A 19,532-nucleotide genomic window follows, 5' to 3' on the forward strand; every position below is an offset into this window, starting at 1 on the left:
CTCACGGCTTAAGAACCTGCACTTTCACAATTTAAGCCTCATCACGGATTAAGACATCTCACGCATTAACCTCTTCTCCTTTCACTGTAAGATTCCTCCCCAGCCCCTCAAGATGTCCAGTATCTTCCCCCTATAATCAATTCCCTATTCAGAATAATAAAAGATCTTGTTTTTACCTATATTTTGGCTTAGAGAGAGAAAATGTTCTAGAGAGAGATTATTCAGATTTTAGATATTTTTGGATGGAAAAATATCTCTTCTTATTAAAATAAATTCCCCCAAAACAGAAGTTCAAAAAGATTTTCAGAAGGTGCATTAGAAATAAATTATAACCTGTTCAAAAGGCCTTATCCTAAGGGTCCAGGTTTTTTGAAAATTTTAAATTAAGATTCTAAGGGGCCAATCAAATTCATCCAAATGTATGGAGGAGATAAATTGAAGAAATAAAGAAAATCCCCCAAAAATGAGTAAATACTCACATAAGATGAAGAGTGGACTACGGACCAAAGGAAATACTAAAAAAATGAATTTTTGACACCTTAAGAGTGGGGATTCCCCCTCATGCAGGAGGCACCTATTTCACATGTGTGGTGGAGTTTTAAATTCTCAAATATTGAGATATTTCATCTCTCTTCTCTCCTAATTCAAGTCTAGTTTCAAAAAGTAAGCTAAACTGACCCAAAAATGGTCAAAAATTGACCAAACTGGTCTGGAAAATTCTAGAATCAGTTTTCTTGGTTAGAAGCTCACTTTTTCCTATAAATAGAAGCCTCCCCCTTTATAGAAGCTTAATAGTGTTTTATGCATTGCTACTCTACTCCACCCCAAAGCCAAAAACAGTGAATTTATGATAATTCATTAGTTTTTGACCCTCTTCAAAAGAATTGGTGGCCACTCTTGTTGCAAACAAGAGTAGATCCCTCAAACCATCAAGCCAAAGGAAAGCTCACAGAAATTCAAGTAAGCTAGAAATCCTACTTTTTCTTTATTCCTTTTAATGGTTTTCTAATTTTTGTTTTCTTTAAAATGAAAAAATGATGTTACGTCTTGTTGGAAAGGCTTTCCCCCTCTCTTCATTCTTAAATTCAGCCTTTCTTTATCCTAGATAAGTAATCAAAATATTAGAATTAAGTACACATCCCAAAATGAGTAGATAAAAGGGTGTACATACGCATGGGGAAAAAAACCTCCTAGTGAGGGAAAAAGTGCCTCGGTGGTCCTAAGTGTGTTCACACATATCACTACCATATAATGCTACACACCTAACCCTAGAAGAAGGCGAGATTCTGCCGCCACCACCACTTCAACATGAGGAGGTTGACCCTCTACTTAATCCTCTCAACTGGCGAGACCCCCTCGACCGAATGGAGTTTGAGCAGGTAATACAAATCCTGCTCAATCGATAACTCCAGGCCACGTCCATCACCCGCATCACGGATTGCATGGACATTAATGTCCTATGTCCATACATTGAGACCAAGCATCGATAATGGCAGCAAGATCACCCCCCTAAATAGTGCGGAGGATACCACCGGGGCCACTCGCCACACTGCTCGCCCCATCACTTTCGAACTCATGGGCAAGCAACCCCTTTCTTCTAAAGCCATTCATATGGAAAACCTACTACAAGGCACCGCAACCCCTTAAAATTAACCCAGATTACCTACCAAACAATCAGAAGATGGTGGGTGTGGAGCCTCTTCCACGAGGAGCAGTAGAAGAACCCAAAGCTATAATTCAACTTTCCATGGTTCGATCCTCTGACGGTGCAATAGCCATGCACTGATGAAGATACCATAATCAAGCGCTTCCACGAGTTCATCCGCTATTATGATCAAGTACTAGACCAAGCCATGATCGCATAATCTGATTCTTCAACCTGATCATCACGCTACTGGAGGCCTTCCTAGACTGGGACCACTACCACATGAACGCGTGCAGGGCTTGACCTTCGACATCAACAAAGGGCCAACACTTAAGTAGATTTTTGGATACTATGAGTACATCATGTGGATGCCCGCCTGGTGCCTACAGACTTTTGAAGATATGATGGAGATGACATTTTGGACTAGCTACAGAGTCTTCCATGGATCACCCCCTACTCCTACCTCACGCCATGACTTTATCCACACATATTCGATCTACTACCAATAGATCCGGCCAGCTCCGAGGATGGACCTGAATTAGGGAGGGGGGGTATTTTAACCACTCTGGTTAACATTACTTTTCAAGTGTGGCTACGTTATTGTACTCATGTTTTGTAATGGCGCAAAGTGCTTAATGTAAAAGAGACATGGGTTGATCGAGCTTACAGATTGTGTAATGCTGGTCATATAAGGAATAGTTATACACATAGCTAGGAAGACTAGTTTTGGGGCCCCAATTGTAAATGGGCGGGTCGCCATTATAACTATGAGCTCTTGTATATAAGACATTTGATGAAATATGAAAGGGGACAATCCCATTAGTCTCATTTGAGTCTTGCCTCTCTCTCTCTGACACACACTCTCATGAGCTTGTGGTTGTGTGCTTGCTTGTGGTGCTTGCATGCTTGATTGTTGGTCTGTGCTTTTGTAAGGAGGGTGATGCTCTAGCTTCTCTCCTTCTCTCCCCTCTCTTTACTCTCTACCAAGTCCCTCTTGCATGCATGTGGCATGAGGTGTAGGCTGAGCTTTCCATAGCTCCCTACTTCTTGTTCTCTATATCTAGCCATTGAATCTCTACTTGGGTGACACAAGTAAAGGTGGAGTGAGCCCCTGGCGGCTTCACATCGAGGAGTTAACCCTCATTAGGGTTGGCTAAGTGCAACTCTCTAGACTCGACCCTTGCATGTTCTCTCTTCACTCTCTCTCTCTCTCTCTCTCTCTCTCTCTCTCTCTCTCTCTCTCTCTCGTGTGCAAGGTAGTATGTTAGGTTTAATAGATATCACAAAAGCACCTATAAGCTTGAGTGAGCTTCAGCACCATGCATGAGAAAGAAACAAAGGCATAGTCATCAAAGTATTCACATCAAACCATTCAATCAAAAACTAGAGGAATTATGCCCACCATCGCACCGACTTCTTTAACGGACATCAACACCCGCCGCAACCAAACTACAACTAAGAGAAGAAGAAGATATGGAAAATCATTTTTGTGTGGTTTATGTTGAAACCCTAAGCCTTTAAAATTTTGATGTGAAGGTTCTTCCATAAGAGGTTGTTCACATGGGAAAGAAAATGCAATGTACATGGGTACCATGGGTTCAATTTACATGTCTTTAGCAAGGAAATCATCATAGCATGTTTGTCATCTTCCACATTGTCATTAAAATTGGTAAAATCTTGGGCATATACTACATCACCAACAAAATCTTTTAACCAAAAATGTGTAACCTTTGTAAATGCCACCAATATGAATAGGCAAATCCTTGACCAATAATCAAAAAAGTGATGTAACTCTACATCTAAATGAGCACATGTAGAATGGGTGTGTGTATGTAAGAGCAAAAGAAGAGCTCTCCTAAACATTTGAAAACATAGCAATCAAGTTTTTCTCAAAGACAAAAACCAAGCTCAAAGCCTTTGAGTTTGAAGCGAAGAATAAGCCAATAAACCCAGCAACAATCGAAGGTTGCTCAAGGTGAGAGAGAGTGAGAAAGAGATAGATAGATAGAGAGAGAGAGAGAGAGAGAGAGAGAGAGAGAGAGAGAGAGAAGGCATTTGTCCCACCCCTGGTTGTAACCCCATCCTCCCATGTAAAGTGTCAAGTCAAAGCCAATACTGTAGCCCATAGGGCAACAAGTTGAGATAGCCACTCTAGGAGTGTAGGTCTAGTGTAGCATGTTAGGTGATATATCCTCATCACATTATGGGGGACTCTTGAAATAGCAATGTGTGAGGCTACAACAAATGTAAAGGAAGGGGGGGAGCATGCACATTAAAAGGGAAGAAGAAAGACAAAGGGTCCTAACTCAAAGGTTGATTTGCATGGTCACTTGTAAAAGGTGAAGTCAATGGTTAAAAAGGTAGCACATGAAAAGCACAAGGTGTGGCACATGGAGTGTGATAATTTATGGACATATGGATGACATAAGGGTGCATGTATTTTGTGGATATTAAGAGCTATAAAATCATGTAATCCTTGGCTTGTTTTAAGATCTTGATTAATAAAGACTATTATTGAGCTATCTTGTTTAATCTCTTTGTGTGGTTAATATTTAATTAATAGGTCTACTAAAATCATGGCACTAGTTGTATGTTTTGATCCACCATAAGTTCTTGCATTTTTAATTAATGAAAACTAATATTGAGCTATCTTGTTTAACCACTTGGTGGTTAATATTAAATTAGTAGGTCACTAGTTGTATGTTTTAATATTAACCACTTGGTGGTTAATATTAAATTAGTAGGTCACTAGTTGTATGTTTTAATCCAAAGTTCTTGCATTTTAACTTCCTAACCTCTTGCTATCAACTTGGTCATCATTAAGCCGATTCCAATACAAATGACATGCTATGAGAATCAAAAGAAGGTCAGAGACAGATGGTTTAGAAAAAACCCACGGTGATGATCAAAAGGTTATTGAAGTCCAGGATGGACAGATCACTCTATTCCTTTCTGATGAAGAGATAGAAGAAATTAAAATGGAACCCCCGCCAATGAAGAACACCAATGAAGAAGACCACACCAGGTGAAGCCAGCCTATAGGCAAAAAGTTCTGGAATGGGTGTCACTAGTGGAGGCAATAAAGGAAATGCCTCATACAAATGTGACATTCATAGCAGAAGAAGCCCCAGTCATTCCTGTAATGAAAGTACCTCAGAAACCAATGGTACTGAAGACAGAGCTAAGCAATTAGAGGGTGATTAAAAAGAATAAAGCCACAATATGGTCTATAGGAAAATCTCAAAGACATAAGGTTGAATATGACAATACATCAAATGATGTGCCTTGTTGTTCATCATTGATTGAGAAGACTTGAGCCTTGCAAGATAGAGAGAAGGAGAGGATAATGCAAGGGCCTTACCAGTTTGCACCTCAAGTTAATCTTGGTGGAGTAACTCTCTCGGGTACTCAACCTTGTCTCCTTCATTGTCACCAATGAAGGAGATTTGCAAATGGGTGGGGAGCAAAGAGAGAGAGAGAGAGATATGGAAAGCTCAAACTCTACTTTGATGCCACAGTGAGTAAGAGCATGAGAGAGTAGAAAAGAGAAGGAGCGAATGAGAAGAGAACAAACATCAACACCATCACTCACCCACTCAATCCCTAAGCATGCATGCAACAAAGAAGAAGAGAAAGCATACAAGCTACTCCAATCATAAGAGCAAGAAGACTCAAACTCCATGAGAATGAAATTATGTGTTTTCTCATTAGTCAAAATATCAACTCATTTTTACAATGCTCGATCACCCAAATAATGTTCGGGGGACCAATAAGTTAGTCTAGGATAATTTCCTAGACTAAATGTACATTATCAGCCTTACATAAGTCATAAGCTTGGTGTTTTCTGACCTTATACATCATAAGCTCAGAGATTTCCCATAGTCATTTTACATAAAACATATTGCATGGTACAAAAATATGGCTTATCGTGCATTTGAAGTAATGTTAGCCCCAATGTGGTTAACATACTCCCCTCCCTTATCATGGTTCGATCCTCAACATTGGCAGTGGAGCTCTGTGGGAGGCTAGTGTGGAAGCCTCTAAGTTTTGGTAGAAGTCAAAGCAAGAGTTCACGTGCTGGGGTGGTTTGATAAAAGGCTTTGTGGAATGTCTAGAAGGCTATCTCCAATATATTTTTGAATGTGAGCCTTACATCTATACTCACTTATAGTAGCCAAGTATTTAGCAAAGAGTTGGACCCTTGTTGATGTCAAAGGCCATGCCTTGTTGACCTTCATTAAATGCATGCCAATAACTCCACCAAAAGGATGACGATGAGCCAAAAAAAGCAGATGTGGTGATAACAAAATCAGGGTCTAGCACTAAGTCATAATCTTAGATGAACTTTCACATTGTGCGAAACATCCATTCCTCATATAGGAGTAGGGGTCGTCAAGGTGGAGGTATCCATGGGAAATTAAAATGAAGATTCTTTGGGTTCTTCTCCAACTCTTGCTAGAAGAGGTTTGAGGCCCATGCATTCGATTGAGAAATAAAGAGGCCTAATCCTAAGATACCTTGAAGCATAGAAGCACTCCTTCCAACAATTGGCCTAGAGAAGGTAGGGTTATCGCAAATAGGTTACTCCCCCACATGAGGTTGTGCGTTATTGGTGTTGCTCTAGCCTGTGGTCATTTGTATCCCCCACGGTCCCTCTTGCAATGAGATATGGACCATTGATTAAAATTATGTTCTAGATAAAGCTTGATAAGGTATATATCGATGTGATCTATGATTCTATTGGTATCGGGGGTAGGGGTCGGGGCATTTCTTCATGGATGACCTTTGTGTCAACTCTGCTTGGAAAGCGCATTTGTGGTGTCTAAGGAAAGTGCTAGAGAGCTGCCGGCTTTAGAGGATCTCTCTCAACCCTCTAAAATGGCAATTCTAGGTCAGGCATCCTGTTGGTTATTACTGATGATTCATCTTCATGCACACCGACATCGCTCGTCCCCTTTATGGACTCCTACTGATTTTTGAATGGACAGAGGAGTGCCAACAAGCATACGACATCCTAAAAAAGGCATTAGCAAAGCGTTCCTATCTTGAGATCCCCTAATTGGGAGATCGACATCGCTTGTCCCTTTTATGGACTCCTAGTGATTTTTGAATGGACAGAGGAGTGCCAACAAGCGTACGACACCCTAAAAAAGGCATAGGTAAAGCGTTCCTATCTTGAGATCCCCTGATTGGAAGATCATATTCCATGTCCACATAGACGCCTCTACCTTTGCAATTGGTTGCATACTGGCTCAACCCAGAGAATACAATAGGTATTTCCCTATTAGATTTGCCAGCGCCACTAATTGAAGAATGCAGAGCAAAACTATACCACCACGAAAAGACAAGGATTAGCCGTTGTCTACATACTATTAAAAAGTTTCACCATTACTTTTTGGTGACCAATTTCATTTTCTTTGTCAATCATCACGCTCTTCTTTACTCAGTGAATAAACCTTGTACCACTGGTGGTAGAATTACCAACAGATGGCTCCTAATTCTGCTAGAATTTGACTTACCATCATGGTACGAAAAGGATCACAACATATATTGGCCGACCATATGTCACACATCCCTAATGGAGAGCCACCAGTGGGTGTTGATGACGATCTGCCAGATGCACCATCTACCAGCTATGTTTGGTTCCTAAATGGGGAGAAGAAGTTGCACACTTCTTCGCTAATAGCCTACCACCGAAGCACCAATTAACAAGGACAGAGAAAGATGCCTCATCAAAAAAGATGCCTCTATCAATTGATCGGTCATCGCAAGGCAACACTTGAGGTCTCATGGTGCGACCAAAAGGAACGGTGGGCCCCCATGGTATTTCAAACACTTCATGTTCTAAAAGCTAACCCGAGCCAAAGGTTGTAGATGTAACCATTGTTTGTTGTGACCATTTCAGTTGTGGTTATATGAAGGATTACTCCTTCCTCTATAGGGTTGGTGCTTCTTGTTCCCAAGCCATACTAGTTAGGGTCCATATCAGGAATGGATGCCTCCATGATTGGTATTTCAAGCAGGCTGTTTCTCGCTTTACTGGGTAGTTTAATGAGTCTTTGAATCCCACTCATCCTTAGTTGGACCTCTTATGATAATATCTATGATGGCATCTATAAAACTCCTTTGAGTAGTTGTAGGGGAGTCAGGCACTCCAACTTCTTGGTCCATACATGTCTCTAAAGTGATAGGTTCCCTATTATATGCACATTATGTGTGCATATACTAGGAGGCTAACCCACATTAGGCTTGTGAGCATGGGAGCATGGGAACAAGCTCTAGTGGAGCATGGGTTAGGGGCTAACCTTAAGGGTTAAGGTTAGGGTCACACATGGGAAATGGAGAGTCAAGAGTCACTTGAGGACCCTCCTATATAATAGGGGCATGTGGCACACTCAAGGGAGGCTTGGAGGCTTAGGCTTGTGAGGCCAAGGCTATGTTATGCTCTCTTGTGTAGAGGATCATATCTACTCACTTACCATTTCACACTAGCTACATGCTATTGGATTGCAATTATACCTCTTGATGGTATGGGACATCAAGGTAGAGGTATGATGTATTTCATTTATAATTCATGTGTGCATCCCCTAAGCTCGGTGGTTGAGTTTATGCCTGATTTATGCATGTTTATACATAACAATTATCTAGAGAGATCTTAGGGTTTTAACAGTGGTATCAGAGCAATCTCTAGTTAATTGTTGATTTTTCTTTTTTATTGTAATTTTTGGTAATTTTTGAAGTAAATTTTAATATTTACTAATAAAAAATATTATTTTATTGATTTATGTTGATGATTTGCACATGGATCATCGATATGGCGATTGGAACATGTGTTACTACTATTCAATGGACGAATCGACGTTGCGGAAAAATTCCATGAGTTTAATGCTATTTTTTTTCTTTTTTTTATGGTTTAAAATAAGCATTAATGAAAATTTTTATAAAAATACCACATATTTTATTGTGAATATTTTTGGTAGAATGGATTCCCTAAATTTCTAGAATTTTTAGGAATTTTTTCTATTTTTTAAGAAATTTTTTGAGTATTTTTATGGTTAAAATATATTTTTTATACATTTTTGTGGGTTTTTTCGCAGGTATGCGATCAAATTTCTGTCGATTTTCTACTAAAATGCAATAGGGGATAGCATGTTGATGCACGAAATGCTCTTCCATGTGCGTGGGACCCTCTCCGCCTCTCAATTCTGATTTTTCCTTCTTTTTTCCTTTCCCGTTGTGTGAATTTCTCTTAAAAGGGGATTTTTAATTAAATATTAATCATAATTAATATTCAATTATAATTAAGCTTACTTTAATTGAAAAGATTAATTAAGGCTTAATCCTCCTCTCTGTTAATAGAGAAGGAGGGGGTGGAGAATGAGAAATGGATGGAGAAGAAGGAGAGGAGAGAGGGAGTCCTCTCCCTCTCAACTTTTGCACACGCAGGAGGGGGGGTTTCGCTACTTCTGCAGGCGCCACCCCCCCTAAAAAATCAAATTTTAAGCTTTATAAAAAGCTTATTAAAATTTTGGTTTTTTTTCCTAAAAAATGAGTTCTTTTAAAATTTAAAAAAAAGCTTTTGAAATCTTTTTTTTTTAGCTTGGAAAAAAGCTAGAAAATGTGAAATTTGAGATAAAAATTCTCTGAAAATTTCTTCTTGAAACCCTTTGGCTTTCCGCATTCCCGGGAAACCTTTTGGCTTTCCAAATTCCAGAAAATCTTTTGACCTTCCGTATTTCGGAAACTTTTGACCTTTCACATTCTGATTTTTTTTTTGTCTTTTCATTTCCCCGAAACTTTTGTTTTTCCGTATTCCGAGAAAACCATTAGAATTCCAAAAAAAATTTACCGTTCGTATTCTAAATGCGTTCATGGTAAATTAAAATTTTTTAAAAATTCTTGAAAATTAGTGGAAAATTAGACAAAGGTTATTTTAAATTTCAGAAAAATGTGGGGTTGGTGTTTGGCATGTGGTGTGTCCATTCGGGCGCCCGTGACCATTCAAATTCCTTTAAAAATATATTTTTTGACCCAAAAATTTTAAAAATCCATTAAAATTATAAATTTTCATTGGATTTGAGAATTGTCGGGCGGAATTTAAAATTTCATGAACGATGGGATTCTCAGGAGAAATTAAGGATTTTCTAGAAAATATTTTTAAAAATCCAAGAAATTGGTATTTTTAAAATATCAATGATATTTTGGCAATTTTAATTGCTAAAAATTTTCTAGAAAAATATAGGTTTGGAATGCCATAAGATAGGTTTGGAGGAATTCAAAATTATCATATTTTGAGGTCCTATAAAATTAGGAAAAATTAGAAAAAAATTATGATAATTATTTTCTTGAGAATTTAATATTTTCGAGGATTATTTAGTGTTGAAGTACGTGTTCACGTGTTGACATTAGATAGATGCGGGTTATTTGCATATTATTAATACGATTGTACCTCGTATTAGTAGTTATTGTTGTTTGGATTAATTCTAAACAATGTTTTCATGATTTTTTTACCATTGTTTAGCCATTCTTTTTGGATATGTTCCTTAATTTCTTCAATGATGGCTAGAATTTGCATTCAAAGTGTGTCTCACCTTTGATACTTTTCCATGATAATTTATTTTACACTTTTAAGTATGGTCTATGCTTAATTTCTTAGGCCTAAGACAACTTCTATCATGGGTTAGTTGTCTCGTTTGTTTTGGTGGATTTTATTGGATGTTTTCCAAGTTTTATATGGACTCATCAGGTTTTGCCTAGATCACTTGTGTCTAGGGTTTTTTAATGAGTGCTACACACATGTGTTTCACTTTCTTTCTTTGGAGTTTAGTTTGAACAACACCACATTCATATACTCCAGATTGATGAGTTAGCCACCAATTTTAATGCTTCTTTTGGCATGATTAATGTCCATTAGATAGTATGCATTGATTTTTATGATCAACTATGGTTTTCATGGGTTTGAGGAGCTTCTATGCTTTTATCCATGGTTTTATAAGGATCTTTTGATCTTTTGGATAATTTTGTGTGCTTTGAAGGTAGCATTTACCTTCATTTTTTGCACGTAATTTTAGAGTATATTTCTTGTACTCTTGTACATATTCCAACTTGGATACCTAGTTGTTTATGTATCTAGGTGAGTTATTTTTTCTACCCTAACTTTATTGAGTTTATTGGGTAGTTATCATTAGAAAGGTGCCAATAATTCAATTTTTTTTCTAATGATACACTCGGAAAGAGTTATTCCTTGATGTAGTCTCAGGTATATAGAGACAGGTTTTAGTATGTGAAAGTTTGGATAAGGCCATCTTATTCCTTTTATACAGGATTTTATTCATATTTCCTAGACAGCATACTAGAGAGTTTTCAAATTATTAAGGTATGTATGGGTGGTATCGTGGTGGTATGGGATGCTAGTGATCCCTCACATATATTATCTTATGGGATAATTTGGGCTCAAGATTGTTGCTTTGCTTACATCACTTAACATGTTGAGCTCAACATTCAAAGACAATCTCATTTTCTAAATTCACGAGAAGTTATAGTGTGGGCATTCTCTAGATAAACTTCTTTTATCTATAGCCTGCATGTATTGATGAGTGTAATCTCATCGGCATATTCACTTGTTGAAATCTTTTTCTTTAGAGTTCAACGAGTTTATCTTGTTGTGTTTAGATTAAGGAAATTTGGATTTTTCCTTTGTTGGCATTTCTTTCTCTAGTTCCGTACTTTAGGTGATTTATACAGTCAACCTGATGGTTTACGGATGGACATATGTGACTCATTGAGATGCTGATGACTTTCTATGTTGATATGGATAACTCAAGACGTCGATAATCCTATGTGCAGATGTGGGTATGTCGGGGCACCGATGAATCCCTGGTTTCTGCTGTTATTATGCCATGTTTTCCTACTTTATTCCGAATGGTCTACAACAAGAAAATTACTTTGAGTATGAATTGCTCTGATCATCCGCAGTCTGATGGGCAAATAGAGCGTATGAATCAGATTGTAGAGGATATGCTTCGTGCGTGTCTCTGGAAAAGCATCAAATGGGAAAAAATATCTTCCAATGATGGAATTTGCCTATAACAGTTTTAAACATATGGCTATTGGTTTTAGTCTGTTCATGCTTATGTATGGGTATCAACCCAGGGCACCTATTGATGTCGGTCTTAAAGGACATCAAGCTTGATGCATCGAGGGATTTCTTGCGTGATATGCAGGAAATGCTGACCGAAGCTCGAGATTCTATCAGGAGTGCCTAGGATATGGCACGGTTCTATGCTGATAGAGGACGCTCAATTTGGTCTTTTGAACCAGGAGCGTTGGTTTATTTAAAAGTTCCTAAAGATTTTCAGACTTTGTCAAAAGGAAAATGCTCGAATTTATCTCCTAGATATTGTGGTCCATTTCGATTTATACATCGGATTGGCACAGTTGCGTATGAACTAAAACTACCTCCAATTATTAGAGTTCATCCAGTCTTTCATATCAGTAGATTGAAAGGAAAACTGGGAGGTGAGGATAACATAGTTACTCCTCAAGAACTCGTTGAAGTCGAAGAATTATTCTATGTTCCTCACATGAACCTGATAAGGTACTTGAATTCAGGGAAAGGTACTTGAATTCATGGAAAGGAAACTTTCTAGTTGACTAATCCTTGAGGTTAAAATAAGGTGGAAAGATAGGGAAATAGAGGATTCGACTTGGGAGTCGGTTGATATTGTTCAGTGCAGTTCTCCTTCTTTTCATTGCAAGAGTGCAATGTTTTGAGAGAGGGGAAGTATGTTATATGCACATTATGTGTGCATATACTAGGAAGCTAACCCACATTAAGCTTGTGAGCATGGGAGCATGGGAACAAGCTCTAGTGGAGCATGGGTTAGGACTAACCTTAAGGGTTAAGGTTAGGTCAGGCATCCAAGGGTCACACATGGGAAATGGAGAGTCAAGAGTCACTTGAGGGCCCTCCTATATAATAGGGGCATGGGGCACACTCATGGGGCACACTCAAGGGAGGCTTGGAGGCTTGGGCTTGTGAGGCCAAGGTTATGTTATGCTCTCTTGTGTAGAGGATCATATCTACTCACTTACCATTTCACACTATAGCTACATGCCATTGTATTGGAATTATACCTCTTGATGGTATGGGACATCAAGGTAGAGGTATGATGTATTTCATTTATAATTCATGTGTGCATCCCTTGGGCTCGGGGGTGGTTGGGTGGTTGAGTTTATGCCTGATTTATGCATGTTTATGCATAACAATTATCTAGAGAGATCTTAGGGTTTTAACATTCCCAACACACACGCCTCACACAAGCTAGCATCCTCACACTATCGCTTGAATGTTTGGTTCCTAGGGTTTCTTAGCTCTTGTGAGGTTGTGCAAAGATTCCTCTTGAGAAGGTGCCCTTCTTGATTCAGTGTCGTTCAAGGCACTCTCCTCAAAGCATGGGATTAATTCCAAAATTCCTTCCTGACCTTGTGTACATGTAAGGGTCATCAACTCTTAGAGCACACCCTCTATGTCAAGTGGTGGTCTTAGATATTCTGGATTTAGTTGATTTTTTAATGTTTTAATCTCTATAAAACCTATGAGCATGCATTCACACGTTGAGAATGTGTGTTCCCACGTATGTAATACGTGCATGACTAACTAAGTTGGGAACATGCATGGCCAGGTCCCACTTTAGACTTAAGACATGCATTCATAATCTTAGGAACGTGTGTGGGGAAGTAGAAAGGTGCATGGCTAAGTGAGTTGGAACTACATGGCCTTGTGAACATACATTCACAATATTAAGAACATGAATGGGAAACTAGGACTGTGCATTGGGAAACTAGGAACGTGTGTGGGGAACTAGGAACGTGCATGGCTAAGTGAGTTGGGAATTGCATGGCCAAGTCCCAATTAGACTTACAAACATACGCTCACAATCTTAGGCACATGCATGGGAAACTAGGAACTTGCAATGGTGATATTCTCCCTATAAATGTCCATAATGATAAAAAACAATTGAAAACTAACCATCATGTGGCCTTGGCGTCTAGACCTTACCTTAATGAGAATATTGTGCAGATCTTCTTATCATACTTAGGAGCGTGCATTCCTACTTGAGAACGTGCATATGCAGGCCCAGTCAAGCATGCATGCAAGAAAACCTAAGAGCAGTTTTTTGTGTTTTGGTCAAAAAATTTAGAAATTTCCCTTTGATTTCTCCTTAATGGTTCATGTTTTTGGATTTTTTATTTGATAACATGATTTAGCTTTCCCTAACCTATCTAATGATGCGCACAATGTAGCCTAATGGTTTTTCTACAAAGATTAATCGTGAGATTTAATTCCTAAAATAAATAAAAACTCAAAAATTTACAAATGCAAGAAGGATTTAGAAAAAATCAAAGGAAATTGAATCAAACGCTTACTTGTAATCATGCAACTCGAGCCTGAAGGGTTACTCATGCTCCATTGCACCAAGGTAGGAAAATGAACAAAAACAACAACAAAAGTTGAACTAGTGGAGTTGCACTCCAACTGGGCTATGTCAATGCTCCAAATGTAGAGTATAGCAAGGGAGTCCTAAGAAAAGGTGCTTCCCTGGCAGTGATGCCAAAGATGTTGATTGATTAAGAACATTTGAGCCTTGCAAGATATAGAGAAGGAGAGGAGAGTGCAAGGGTCTTATCGATTTGCACCTCAAGCCACTCTTGGTAGAGTAACTCTCTCTTGTGGAGATCTAGGGTCCTTAACCTTGCCTCCTTCATTGCCTCACCCCACAAAGGAGCTTTGCATATAGATGGGGAGAAAAGAGAGAGAGAGTGCTATGGGAAGCTCAACCTCTATAGTTTTAATGCCACAGTGAGTGAGAGCATGAGAGAGTAGACAAGAGAAGGATAAGGGAATACACATCAACACCATCACTCACCTACATAATCCCTAAGCATGCATGCAACAAAGAAGAAGAGAAACAAGCTACTCCAATCACTCATGTGTTTTCTCATTAGTTAAAATGTCTTATATATAAGACTCATTTATATAATGCCTGACCGCCCAAATAATATCTGGGGGCTCAATAAGTTAGTCTAGGCTAATTTCCTATTCTAAATGTACATTACTGGCATTATACAAGTTGTACAATTTTCTATAATCATTTTACATAAAGTGCATTGCACGATACAAAAATATGCCTTGAAGATGTTACCGTGCATTTGGAATGTTAGCTAATGTGGTTACACTTGTCCCCAATTACCAAATGTGCATTTGGAGTAATGTTAGCCAATGTGGTTACACTTATCCCGAATTGCCAGATGCGCTGATCCAAAAGTTAGTGGATCTAGAAAAGATTGCTAAAGCAAAATGTGGAGTAGAGGGAAACAAGAAAGATCCGTAGGATAGCACAACTTTAAAAGTTTATCTACTAGGAGTTTAATTGTGGTTCCTAAGGTCACATCACAAAAAAACCATCAAAGGAGTCATCTTGGATGGAGGATCGAGAGTCAACATCCTATCAGAGGCCTCTTATAAAGAACTAGGCATCCCAGAGATGGAACCAACCCCATTATCTATTCAAATGTCGGACCAACACCACAAAGTGAAACCTCTTGGCATGATCCATGGTGCAAATATCAAAATCAACGACTGTGCTTTCTCCATGGTTTTCATGTTTCTAAAGGTGGAGGAGATTTTTGGATCATACTTGATGCTACTGGGCAAACCATGGTTATGATGGCAAGCAAAACAGATCACCACCATCAAAAACCAAAAGAAGAAAGTTCGGGTCACAGTAGCATCCAAAGACGTGATATGAGGCTTACTCCACCCAGTTCTCTAAAGAATCGAATTGGCTAGATGGGATAGATGTAGATGATGAGGAAGAGATCCTAAAATAGAATCCAAATCTAGTCTCATTGTTTGAGGTAGATGTTGATCGAATAGCATCTCAATAAGCTCCAGTAGAGGGCTTCCATACATCACCAGAACTCTACTCTTATTTACTAGATCCAATGGATGTGCTCAATGATATAAAAGATGTGGGGTAGCTAAAGAAGTGCATGAGAGAGAAATGCAGCACACCCAAAGAGTCAAAGAAGATGTGGGGTAGCTAAAGAAGTGCATGAGAGAGAAATGCAGCACACCCAAAGAGTCAAAGAAGATGATCTCAATCTGGTAGGTGAGAATGAGCTAAAGATAGTAGGGTTAAATGTAAAGATGTGGGGTAGCTAAAGAAGTGCATGAGAGAGAAATGCAGCACACCCAAAGAGTCAAAGAAGATGATCTCAATCTGGGAGATGAGAATGAGCTAAAGATAGTAGGGTTAAATGTAAAGTTAGAACCAAATTTCATTACAAAGTTACATGAATTGTTAAGCTCATATGTGGATGTCTTTGCATTGGGTTACAAAGACATAAAGGGGGTGGATTCTTAGTTTTATGAGCATCATATAAATTTGAAAGAAGTTGTTGTAGTTCTGGTAAGATAGCAACACTACCAAGGTGAAGAAAGAAATTGATAAGTTATTGAAGGTTGGATTGATCTACCCAATAGAGAAGGTGACCTGGTTGTCACCCATAGTAATAGCGCCAAAAAAGAATGGAAACCTGAGAGTTTGTGGATTATAGTAGAAAGTTGAATGCAACAATTAAAACATATCCATTTCCCCTCCCATTTATAGATTTTTCTATGCTGAATGCTATAGCGGGCCATGAAATGTATTCTTTTTTGGATGGATTTAGTGGGTACAATCAAGTTTTAATGGCTCCAAAAGACCGTGAGAAGATGACATTTATGATTGAATGGGGAGCCTTTGTGTCTAATGTGATGACATTTAGCCTTAAGAATGCTCTAGCTACTTCAAGAAATCTTGCAAGTACCTGATTACATTCATGTGGGTATTTTACTGTGTTTAACAAAGTGGTGAAGCACTTAGTCTATTCATTGATGTGTCTAAAAAAGTGCCATTCCGCTCGACTAGCCTAAATCTGATAGTGTACTTTTGCAGTGGGCTAGTGGAATTCTCTTGGGACACACATGGTGTTAGAGCCACATGAATAGTAGTAAAATCTAAGAAGGTCAAGCTGATGAAGGCACCTTGCATCCTTAAGGAACTAGGCTGGTTTCGATTTTCGATCCAGATCCTATGGCATAGCTGATTCATGAGATTCTTGGCTATAGTCGCTTATCCCATGTATTTTGTAACAAAGAAGGATGCCCAGTATGATCAGTTAAAGGCTTTTTTGTGATTTGTAGCTCATGTTAGCTCTAACTTCGATTGTCCAACGGTCGGATTGGTCCAAACCATTTCATGTGTTTATTAATATATTCGAGGTGGCAATCGGATGCATCAAATCGGAAGCGTACTCATGCAAGAATCAGATAAAGGTTGGTTCAGCCCAATTTATTATGCTAATGCTAGAGAGTGTAATTATTCCATAATAGAAAGAGAAGATCTTGGCATGATCTATTCTCATAATAAATTCAGGCACTACCTCTTGGATAACCATTTCACATTCTATATGGATCATTAGGCTTTGGTATTCTTGGTAAATAAGATAAATTTGACAAGAAAGTTAGCTCGATTGATGTTATTGCTTCAAGAATTTAATTTTTCCATTTGTCATACACCGGATAACCAACATGCAATTACAAATTTCTTGTGTGGGATTGAAACAGGAGAGCCATGGAAGGAGTACCGGATGAGTTTTTGGATGCTAATTTATTTGAAGTAATCATACCTCTAGATTGGTATGATGAAATGCTTTTCAGTTTGACACATGGAAGCTTTGTAGAGGGCATGAATCGAGACCTTCAAATGAGACTAGCGCTCCATAGTAATACCTTTATGGTGGTGCTAGACAAGTGCACAAGATGGGCATTCATTAATGTCAAGATCTCTTGTACACTTAGGAGAAAAAATCAATTAACTCATGTATATTAATTGAACAAAAGCTTGGATTTTCAACAAATCAATTAGCTCATGTATATTGTTTGAACAAAAGCTTAGATTTTCAACAAATCAACAAGATAAGCATAGCATAAACAAATTGCAAGAAGGAAAGATAAACATCACCGTCGACACCAATTGGGTCAAATCTTTCCCCTCATGCATGTGGCTCCCTTCATGAATGTTGGAGGGTGAAAAGAACCCACTAAAATAATTGCAAAGTATTAATCACAAAGCATAGAATAGGAATTGCACATGACACAAGATTGGGTCCAATTCGCCCCTACACAAGAGTGAGCCCACACTTCCTCATGGTATATTTAAATCATATTACTTGAAATAACTTGTGGGACTCAAAATAGTGTCCACTTTTACAAATATGTTGACCTCAACAAAAATAGCTTGCTTGGTTAGATGTGCAAGCCAAACTACTTAAAAATAGGTGTCAACCTTGAACCTTATAAATGTGTTCGCCTCTTGAAAAATCAAATATACACAAGGGAGCTTTCACACATCCCAATATATATCTACATCGACAATAAATATGGACCCGCCCAAAATGAAATAATAGCGCACATTGTCACAAAACTCAAATAGTATTTTGCCGACACCCAAAATCAAGTTTTGAAACTCTTCCTAAGCACCACCAGCTCACCTCCATTATCCAATCCAAGGATCTACACTTACATCAATTATGTCAATCAATTAATAAATTAATTGATCAAAAATATAACCAACCATATGAAAATCATAATATCAAGAGACGATGTAACCAATCCCATGCATGTATGGAACCACCCATGTATGTGTAAAGTAAGCTACAATTGCCTGAATTTAGAAAGACATCCCAATCTAAACCCATGTACGGGAATTCATAAATAATGGAAAACATGAGAATATCAAATTCCATGAATTAGCTCCTCATTTTTATTTTCAACTCTTGGATCTAAAATTAATTTCACGTATACTTTTCATCTTGAAAGTAATGGCCAAAATGAGGCAACTAATAGCACCATTCTACACTTGTTACAGTCCTATATTATTTCTACCCCAGGTACTTGGGACCAACATCTTTATTTGCTACAATTTTCTTACAAAAATAACACAACACATTCTTCTATAGGGAAAGCTCCTTTTGAAGTTGTGTATGGTAAGAAATACACATACTTTCCTTGCAGCCCCGATGATTTCACTAGAGACCATACGATGAAGCTATTCCTAATATAATATTCCAACCAAGACAATAAGAAACACAAGGCAATCACTTTTCAAGAAGGTGATTATGTTTAGCTTCACGTAGAAAAAGGAAGACTCAAAAGTGTAGAGAGACACCCAGTCGTTAAACTAGCCCCTAGATTTTATGGCCCATTCAATATTCTGACAAAAATTAATGATAATGTTTACCGTTTATATATTCCATCACATTTGCATATTCATAACTCTTTCCACATTAGTCTATTGACATCATTTAGAGGCCCTCTTCCAACCTATCCAGTCTATGATGACACCATTTAGAGGCCCTCTTCCAGCCTATCCAGTCTATGATGTCCCTTCATTATTAGAAAAGGATTCTTAGATCATCATGCCACAAATTATTATAGACCATGAGCAAAAAATAACAAGAAAAGGTAATATTTGTCATAAATATTTAGTCAAGTATAAACGCCACCCCATTGAAGAACCTTAATGACTACCTAATCGTGTCCTCGCTACCTATCCATCCTTGATTGTGTCTTATGTTCATACTAGCCTATGATGATTATTTATAATTTTGTGACAACTGAGGACAGCTTCTTGTCACCCCCAGGGCATGTTATGAGGAGGAGTTAATTTGTGGAATTTTATATTCTCTCATTTTTTATTATTTATGAATTCTTTTAAATGGATTTAGATTGGGAAGCCTTTCTAAGTCCGGATGATCGTAGATTACTTTACATGTACGT

This window comes from Cibotium barometz, chromosome 3 (assembly GCF_041138505.1).
Source record: "Cibotium barometz isolate CiBa-2024 chromosome 3, ASM4113850v1, whole genome shotgun sequence".
NCBI lineage: Eukaryota > Viridiplantae > Streptophyta > Polypodiopsida > Cyatheales > Cibotiaceae > Cibotium > Cibotium barometz.